At 33.8% G+C, this 10,310-nt stretch overlaps 1 protein-coding gene across 1 annotated transcript in view; it reads left to right on the top strand.

Annotated features, from left to right (window-relative positions):
• The first annotated feature begins 1,279 nt into the window (after positions 1-1,279).
• LOC108755443 overlaps positions 1,280-10,310 on the top strand; it is a 74,297-nt gene continuing 65,266 nt past the window's right edge. Inside the window, exon 1 of the mRNA XM_018498445.1 lies at positions 1,280-1,705. The gene's annotated coding sequence lies outside the window, so the exon portion shown is untranslated. The remainder of the gene's footprint in view (positions 1,706-10,310) is intronic.

Raw genomic sequence — 10,310 nt, 5'->3', positions numbered from 1 at the left:
ATATATATATATATTCGTATTTGCAGAGTATTTGACAATAAGAGAAAATTTAAGGAGTTATTCTAAATAATTAAATATAAAATAGAAATCAAAAACAACAAAATTGAGGTTAAACTCTGTTTTTTAATTATAAATATTTCAACATTCTTGCGCGTTAAACTTTGCAAATATTTAAACATTCAGAATTATAAAATCAAGAATAATAAAATTTCGGAAAGCTTATCATTTAATTATTATTAGTGTCTAAATCTTTACGAGCTTTAGCCATTTTTTTGTTACACGAATATTTATATATTTATGATTAAGAAACGAAGCCATATTTGCAATTTTGTTGTTCTTGATTTCCGTCTTATTTCATCATTTAGAATCACTCTTAAATTTTCTCTCTGTAGCCGAAAACTTTATGTATTCATTTATTTATTATTATACTTAGATTATTTAAAATTTACTGGCATATGACACATGACGTAAAAGACAATAAATTTCAATTTTAGGTGAGATTGGAATCTTGAATCAGATATACATATTACAATGATGAACATCTTTGTCTAGTAATAACGATAAGCATCAAAGTATGTCATCGTTCTATTATCTATTCAAGGCTGTGAATAAAACATTAATAATCTTTTTTTCGGTAAGAACTAAGAATTGGACTTTGAGTCCTGAATCGCAGATCGTTAGATCGAAACCCGCTGAGAAAATAATTCTAGTAATAGCTACCATATGTAATAAAATAAATGTAAGCTACCATAAGTGAAATAATTTCAAGTGTTCGATTAATATAACCAAAAATAATTCTACTTTCTAAATATTTAGTAGGTATCATCAAATATAATAACATAACTAAACGTTTAGTAACAATTACTAAATGTTTATAAAAAAATTTATTATAAAAAAATAAAATTATTTTCGGTTATATTAACTGAACATTTTACTGAAATTATTTTGCTCAATATTTGATAGTTATTACCAGACTCTTTTTTTCAGTACACCGGAAACGGTTTATCGTGAACTGTGCAACTGTGTGTGAATGCTAAGAATTTGGTCGGCGGAAACGATAAGTGCGTGGGCTATCATCGAGGAGTACGTTCCTCCGCGCTCGGTAGTGCACCTCACTAAGAAGAAGGGCATCGCGAATGAAGAGAAGGGGTCCGCGAGGTGGTACAGGCACCTTTCTCGCGCGCGGTGCTCGCCGTGGAATGGCAAAAAAGAGAGGAGACCCTGTGACGTCATGCGACTTGCGCGGCGGTGCCGCTAGCCTCTCACTTGGTCGCCGACGTTCGGCCCGCTCGGTTCATCGTGCCCGTTGGCTCCGTTTGTTTCCTCTCCTCTCGATTTAGCCCGCCGCAATCCTACTATTCGTTCTTCCGGACAATGTGCGTTTTCGTAAGAAAAAAAAAAAAAAAAAAAAAATCGGAGAAATAACGGAAAATACTCAGTTTAATCTTCAACTCGATGCGATGACCGGCGTCGCGTTTCGGCGATCATTCGTACTCGAGCGCGAACGGGAGTGACATCAACGGGAACGGTAATTGTGCGAATACGCGGTGACACGGATCGCGAACGCGGTCCCGGATAGACCGCGAGTTCCGCTCCGCATCGCGCTTGGTGGTGAAGAGTTTTGTATTTTTTTTCATATCTTTCTCTTGATTGTGCCACATGACATTCTGGATATGATACCGGATGGATTAAACCGCCATTGGGGGTAAGTTTTACTCTTTAAATTTTCGCTATCGCGCGACTTTAAACCGGCACAGATTGCTGCTTCTCGCGATCGTAGAATGTAGGCACTTCGCTGCAGGTTCGTTATCCTCGAATATTTTTTTCCAGAGTTGGGAAAGTTACTTTACAAGTTACTGATAAATTACTTTTTATTATAGAAATTGAGTGCAATAAGTTTGGGTGTTTTATCTTTTATATTACTATATTTTATCGTTTGCTTCAATTTTGTATTATTTTTTGTACTCAATTTTTATAACAAATACATATAAGATAACCTAAAAAGTATCTTATAAATAATTTATAAAGTAACTTTCCCAATCCTGTTTTTTTCGGAGGGGGGGGGACGCCAATTATACTGGGCAATAAAATTTGATCTTTTTTTTTCGCGAATGTGAATAATTTTATTCCCAATGTATTTTTGCCTGCTGAACACAAATTCATTACTTAAATTTAATTATTGGTTTTTATTTTTAAGAAAAATAGCGTTAGAGATACAAAACATGACGATTTTTATAATATTGTAGAAGCAAATTTTATTTCTAAATTTCGTTTATATCATGAGAAAGTAGCAATTTTTAGCTTTAAAATGCGTTTTAACTTGTTTTAATATTATTTTTCATTTTCGAGATATATTATTTGGAAATGACTCTTTTCCAAAATGCATATATTATATAGAAAAAATATTTTCAAACTAATATATCTCGAAAACGAAAAATGATATACATTGAGGTACACTGGACCCTCAAATACTAATTAAAGAAATTTTTGAGCAAATACCGAGTTAAATGAATTTCTTATAAAAAATTTATTATAATAATCGAAATATTATTGAGTAAAAATTGTACACAAATTAGAGAGTTTATTTAGTATTCAAAGTGAATAAAATTTATGAATAAAATTTACCGTACACTTATCTTAAGTGTTATTTATAAAGTATTACACTAGACTATTATAAAAGAAACTTACAGAATTTTTTGAACTAGTTTTTTTAATCGTTAACTGTCTTATCATCATTGCAAATGTTCCACCATAATGGCAGTGTTAGGCTGAAGTAAATTGTTACTTGTCGCAGTTGTCATAATTTATTTCGGTCGACAGTAACAACACTTTATGCAGCTGTTCTGATTGTGAAATCTTAGAGATCGAAATTCAATGCATGAGAGATGATTCGCGAAATGATGAAGGTACGCGTTATTTCGTACTTAGTTTTAAAATGATTATCAAATATTCGATGAACTTCCTTGTCAAAAGTGTATACAGAGTTATTACTTGCAAATAATGAATCTGACAGGTGTAAGAGCTATTATTTCTAATTACCCTGATTAAGGTTCGATTATGAGAACATTTATTATTGGAACGTTTAATTATCTGAACTGTATTTATTTTATAATCTACTTAAGTAACGCTATTGTTATATTAGTTAGAACGTTTATTAGTAATTATTTTCTAAACTTCTGAGATATAATAAGATTTCTTTTGCAAATAAAAAAATCAGCATAGTGGTTGAAGGTGTGGATAGGTGTGATGGTTACATGCTGGTTTCGTTGATTTCATGAGTTTTTTATGTTCATTCCTACTATATCATTCACGTGTAAGCTAATCATTAAATCTACTGCTCATTTTACAAAACATTCCTCTCGCCGAGAAATCCATTCACTTGTTTTCCTATTTGTTATATAGAATTCTTTTTAGCTCTAAAATTATATATTAATAATAAGATTTTATTTTCTATACATAATTAAATATTTAAATCTATTTATATCAATACAATTTACATAAATTAAATCTTTTGCAATAATGATTAAATATGTTGTTTAGCTTGTATTGTCAAAAATTATATTTTTTTACGATAAATTATTAATACATTAATTAAAAATTTAACTTATCAATACTATATATGTAATAATTTATATAATAATTAATATGTGATAAAAACGACTTTATAATCTACGTTATAAATACACTAAAATTAATATTTAAACATAAATTTTAAATTATTTAAGTATGTGAATATAATAATTTGATAAATGAATATTTAACCGTGTATTATAATAAGTAATTTTTAATAAATTAAAATTTATTAAACTTATTAATTAAAATAATTTGAAGGTTAATATTCAAGCAAAATAATAAATACGTCCATAAAATTGTTAATGAATTTGGAAATTACTTTGGCCTGTATACTCTGGTGAATTATCCTTACAATTATCTTTACAATTACTCCAGACACTTAACGATCCATGACAAAATTCTTTTTCTGCGAATCAGGATTGAATACAATAATTGTTTCTTTATAAAGGAACGAGGGATGATGAGAGACATCGTGAGTGCACCGTGATTTTTTTTCGAAATGAACATGCATTTTGCGTGCGCGAGAAAGCGACGAAATTTCTTGATTGGACTTGGTAAATGGACTCGTAAATAAACTTTCAGTACAGTCATTAAATTTGTGGGTCATTATTTTTTCTTCGAGCAATATCGTCGTTAATAATATACAACTTCCGCCTGTTCTTGTTACAATTCATAGCGCATATCAGAATTTTGTCATAAATTTATACAATAGTTTACCTAGTTAACTTACGCAGTAGCTTCTTTGTCACTTCTAATTTTCGGTCTTAATAATCTCTGAAGGTTTCATTGCAAAAGCTGCAGGTAATTAGTTTTCTGGGTTTTCTTCATGTAATACTCAGTTCATAACATGATTGTTACTCTCTTTCTAGGATAAAATTGATTCGAGCAAGCAATGAATACAAGAAATTCTTTATTTATTCACAAATTTCTTTAATATAATACTTTAATAATACTTTAATTTCTTTAATAAAGCATAATTTATGCTTTATTACGAACATAGATTTTACTTTTTTTAAAGCAGCACTTCGATCTCTACACGGAAAGAATGATTTTGCTGAAATATCTAAAAGTTTAGATAGAGATCTGAAAATAATTTTGTTGGACTATCAAAATATTTATATAGGACGTTCAAATTGATAGAATGTCAAAATTTTTTGCTGTCAAAACGCATTGCTCATTACACTGGTTTTTTGTTGAGTTTCCTAATTATGCAATTTCATAATTATTTTGACAGTCCAATAAAATTATTTTCCAACTTATATCTAACTAAATTTTTAGATACTTTAACAAAATCATTTTCAGTATAAAATTGAGATATTACGAATTAAATTAATTTTATTTACGAATTTGAAACATTTAACAGACTTTTAATCAAATTTTAGACATGACTTTCTCGTACTTTTCATAACCTCTCCTATAAATTCTTAATCTTTAATTTAATACATATGACATGAGAGTAGATGTGACTGTAAGAGTTAAATAAAATATGCACTATTGATATAATATATTCTATTCTACCATACACGAGGAGTCGTCTTTTCGAAAAAAAAAAATCACGCGATCTAAGGGGATTGGCCTTTCAAGGTGGCCGCGTGAGACGAATATGCGTAGGTCTGAAATAAATCGTCGACGACCGCTTCGAATATATCAAATACGGGCGTGTACCAGCGTCTATCATCTCGGAATCGGGATTATGGAACCGCGAATGGTCACGTAGAGAAACGTAATTGAAAACGCTTACCTTTTTATTACCGCGACATAGATAATCGTCGATCTCGCGCGCCTGTTGGTGGCATCGCGAGAACATTTATGTAAGCCTCACGCTCTCAAAGAGCGCGAATGCCCGCGGGATACCCCGCGAATATCTCGCAATCGCCTTTTCATGGCGAATAGGCAGGCCGGCGCTCTCAGAGTGGTATCTAGTACATGTCCAGTTCCAGTAAACATCCCGACTTTTCTACTGCCGTCAAGAGCGGACCAACCTCCGTGCTGGAGGTTCGTGATACGAATAAATTTCTCGTGGGATATAGAGCCCATATTCTAAGCCTCATTCCAGGAAACGTGACCGTGTATGGTATATAAATATGGTATATAAACTCAATAATGTTCAGAAACACGACGTTTCGTGTAGTGAATTCGCGTTACTCGACTGTGCACCTTTTTTTTTTTTGTAACGTAATGTATGTAATTATCGCAGGCGGACTAGACGGGATAAACATCGGCGAGGATAAAGTTCTTCTTCCTGCGTACGTGCGTTTTTTTCGCCCGACAGTACAATGTATTGATGTAAAAGCATGATTTTTGTTGAGGGTATTTCTATTAAATATATCTTGCGCTAAATATACATTGAACTTTTTAGTCGCAGCACACGCAAAAAAAATTGTTTTTTAATTACTAGCAAATAAGAAATGTATTGTAATTATAATATCACTTTGATTTATTCTTATACTTATTAAGCATAAATTAATAATAAAATAATAAATGTTTTTTTCTTAATGAGTTTTACACGGATAAGAACTTTTTAATGCATTTCGATCTTAATACACTTATATAAGAAATTTGCGAAGAAAGTTAAAAACAAGAAACTTTTTTGCATGAAGTAGCGTAAAAAAAGAACAGTATGACATTTATAACGTACTTACATATTTACATTAATAATTACGTAAGTCCCAACGGCAAAATCTCAGCATTTCGACTTTTGGCGAAACCTTCGCGTATTAAAGGTTTATTTCGCGGTTATACTTTCCGCCGTAGTCACAGATTATTATATTACAGTTACGGGTCAGTGAGGCCGGTACTAGCAGCAGATATATAATTTAGAATCTTTTCAAGAATAAGGGGGTCGTTCTTAGTCAATTGCTAGCGAAATAATCGGTTAGAACGGATTGTCGCCGATCGTGCTGGTGAAACAGCGATTCGCATGAGCGACAAAGATTATACAGACCGCGACGTGTCGTTCCGTTCTTATTTATTGAATCGGGATTCTCTCTTGACAGAATCTGATCTATCGAACGCGCGGAAACAGAAACAAAAAGGAGTGTTACTCGATTTGCATCGGAACTTCTTTTCTCGCGACGTTAGCGCGTGCGTTAGCGAGCGATTTATTATCGCTCGGATGTTCATTAGACGGCCGTTTTTCTTGTCTTCGAGCGAAGCTCATTAGTCCGCGAGTGCGATACTCTGTCCTCTTGCGACGATGCCGATAGCGATTAATAAACGATGCTGGATTACGCAGCAGATCATTGGATTAATAAGCGTCCGTTGACCGGACGCAGGCAATATGGCATAAACGCTTGATTTCTCCGCAAAGGCGTCAGGATGACGAGCAACTATACTTGGCGATCACAAAACCTCACTCTTTAGTGTAGTTATATTAATTTAACATGCGCATATGACGTTGTATAGTTTCTCTCCTTCCAAGTAGCGTGTATAATTTATAAATATTAGATAAAAGTATATATGTGTGTCGGAATTTTTATATAACTGAACACGAAAATGTGTGTAATTAAATACGGTATACATATTTAAATAGGAAAAAAATATCTCGTACACGTTTTGCACATTTTCTTTATAAATAACGGATTGTTTGATCAGTTCGAAGTTGATTTATCCTCGACGGAAATGTCAAAGTCACTCAACGCTTGATTTTAACATAATTTGTAATGGAAAAGAAGGATCTTCTCTTTGGCGAGAAATTAACGAGAGTAAATAAATGATAAAATCATATCATATCCTTTGCTTGATTTTACATGGACTTTCCTTAGCAGAATTTTGAGACTTTATTGTAAAAACGTACAATGTTGAGAATTAGAAAGTTGCATTGAATGCTAATCCTCTGCGACGTTTTCATTAAAGAAAAATCAACCTCCAAATTGGTAAAGATGTACGTTGTATAATACGGATTGTGTAACTTCTTTATACGTTTCGCATGTCGAATATATATCGAATCTGAGTTTAGCATTTTTGTCCACGTGGTAAAGCAATTCCATCTACAAACACGTTTGCGAATGTTTAGCGGGAATAATACAGGCGAGGACTTCGCATCTTTGTGAAAGCGAACCGGATCTCGTTAGTAATTCGCGTTTTACGCCCGCGACGTGATGTATCGTTCTGGATTATCACTGACTGCTGGCGAATGTATAATACCGGTATGGTACCGTCTGTACAGAGCCCTTCGTTCTGTATGTTAATGCGTACATGAATAAACCAAGGGAAGCCGATACTCTGTTTAAACATCAGGCTTATCCTGAGTTTGCTTTGCTTCGACATTTTGTGGCGCATATTGCAGACAGCCGTCGTTTTATAGTTATCGTCAATAGTAATCAACGGAAATAATCTCGTGGATCGGCAGTGATGTCAACGAATTGACAAACTTCGTGACGCAATTGCATTTTATATTCATTAATTGCGCATATCGATAAGTGAAAAAGATGTAGGGATATCGTAAATGAAAGCCAAGCTTTAAAAATAAATGGAAACATTACGGAAAAATACCACACTTGACTTGACTGTGTTCGGCGGAATGAAATCAATATAGACATTAATTTATTAATCACTAGTAACATAATCGCTTTATTAGAATGAAATCAGCATCAACAAATAAATGCTTAAATAAGTATAATTACATGTGTGATTCTTAATGCACAGATTAATGATGATCTCTTATACAAAGTAATTTAATTGCATTATGTAACTAAGCGGTGTACTATTACGCAGGAATTAAGAGGTATAAATTGCCAGTTTATTGAAATTTAATATAAACATGAGATCTAAATTAACGTTTAATATATTTACATTCGTATAAGTATAACGGAAATATAACGGAATGTGATAGAGTGTAAATTAAATTGCCACTGATATCAATGCATATCGATACTATCGATGCGTATGCCGTTAGACAAAATCATACTGTTATTTATGCAGATAAATTGAAGCCGATCCCTCTTCCGTCATACAATCCATGACGAGCAACCGTGAATTACATCTCGTCCTTCTCTCTCGAGTCTCTTCACTCCCGACCACAAAATGGAACCAAGAAGGAGAAAATACAGCGTCGGCAAAAATTGTCGTGGAGAGAATCTTGCGTAACGAAAGATATTGCGGAGACACGGAGATAAGGAAAGGAATTCTAACTTACTACTGCTGTTGATTATTTTATTTGTTCGTATCATATTACTATTACGTGCCATGATCGAACATATATGATAGTATATTTCTTGGTTAGCAAACGGGAATACTACTTTTTTTTTTTTCATCAAAATGACATCTCTGGTTAGTCATTTCTTCAACATATAGATCTTTTTCCATTCGGTTTTATTTGAAACGATTACAGATGTTAGTTTTATTGTTAATTTAATAATTGCATATACAGCTGGAATGGGGGAAAATTAGAGTCACAAGCGTATGCAAATTAAAGCGCATATCAGGAATGAGAGTGATTTTTAACCGGAAGTTAAATCGCGTAAAAACTTTCGTAATGAGACAGTGGTATAGCGAAAACGAAAGCCTCTCCATGGCGACCTGTTCACGAAATTTCTGGCAGTGACTGACGCGGTTACTTCTCCGGGAGTAATATGTAATTATTACGACGTTTCACTCGCGTTTCGCGGGTGTGTCCATACTCGGTGAAAACACGCCGTGATCGGCGACCCGCCTTGCATCCGTATTTTTAAGTGCGGCCAACTTTCGTATATGAATTTCAGTCATTTGGTCTGATCGTGAAATGGAACAGTCAACCGTGAGGCGCCATTCAGTCCCCTTCATAATTTCACCGACCGATCCTGCCCTTAAATTCTTGTCTCGCTAGTTCTGACAATCGATACAGCTTCGAATTTATGGGACCAGCTCCTGCTTGATTTTTCAGTTATATTAAATTTGTTAATATATACAATATTAATAATGTTTGTATTGAAAAACAAAATTATACATATTTTTAATTCGTAATACATACTTTTTTAATAGTCCTAAGTAAACGTTTACTTAATAAAACGAATTATAGTTAAGTCAAATTAATGGTTTTTGTATCAAATAAACATATGTATGTTTACATTTGGTAAATATTTACTTACAACTATTTAGATAAATATATATTAAAATTTTGTATTTTGTTTTTCAGTGCAAGGTAATTTAAATGCATAAGAATAAAATTTAATATCTTTATATATATCTTTATTCTTGCACATTCTAGAGACGATTTTAGGATGCCATCTAAAACGCAGGTGACAGGCCGTTGTCGAGGGCAGGGCTGTATGGTCTCATGGTTAACGAGACAGCCGGGGTGACCACTATACGCAGCGGATGAATGTAAATGTCTACTGCGGGCGAAACGAGCCCGCGCGAATCGCATCTCGGACTATAAAAAAAAATTCGAAAGCCATCTCGCCATCTCCCGATGGTGGTAGTGCGTGCATCTCGATGCACTTTCAATCGAGGTTAAAACACTTTCGCCGCGGTCGAAATTAAGGAGCACGCGCGTGTAAACTGCGCGGCGTTAACTCGATTGGCTCAATGAACACTGGTAGCATGAGAACAGCGGCGAAAGACAATCGTGAAAGCATCCCGGGAAGAGACCTCCCTTTGATTGTCTCTCGTAGAAAGTAAACATGAAGAACGTCTCTTCTCGAATTCACCAATCTTCTTTCCTCCCTGTCTCTCATGGTGAGCTACCGCCACACACACCTTCGCACCGTAATTCGTAAATTAAGTTTTATTTTCACGCTCGACTGCCCCGATGTGAT

This window comes from Trachymyrmex septentrionalis, unplaced genomic scaffold, assembly GCF_001594115.1.
Source record: "Trachymyrmex septentrionalis isolate Tsep2-gDNA-1 unplaced genomic scaffold, Tsep1.0 scaffold87, whole genome shotgun sequence".
Taxonomy (NCBI): domain Eukaryota; kingdom Metazoa; phylum Arthropoda; class Insecta; order Hymenoptera; family Formicidae; genus Trachymyrmex; species Trachymyrmex septentrionalis.
This window is presented reverse-complemented; position numbering and strand designations above follow the sequence as displayed.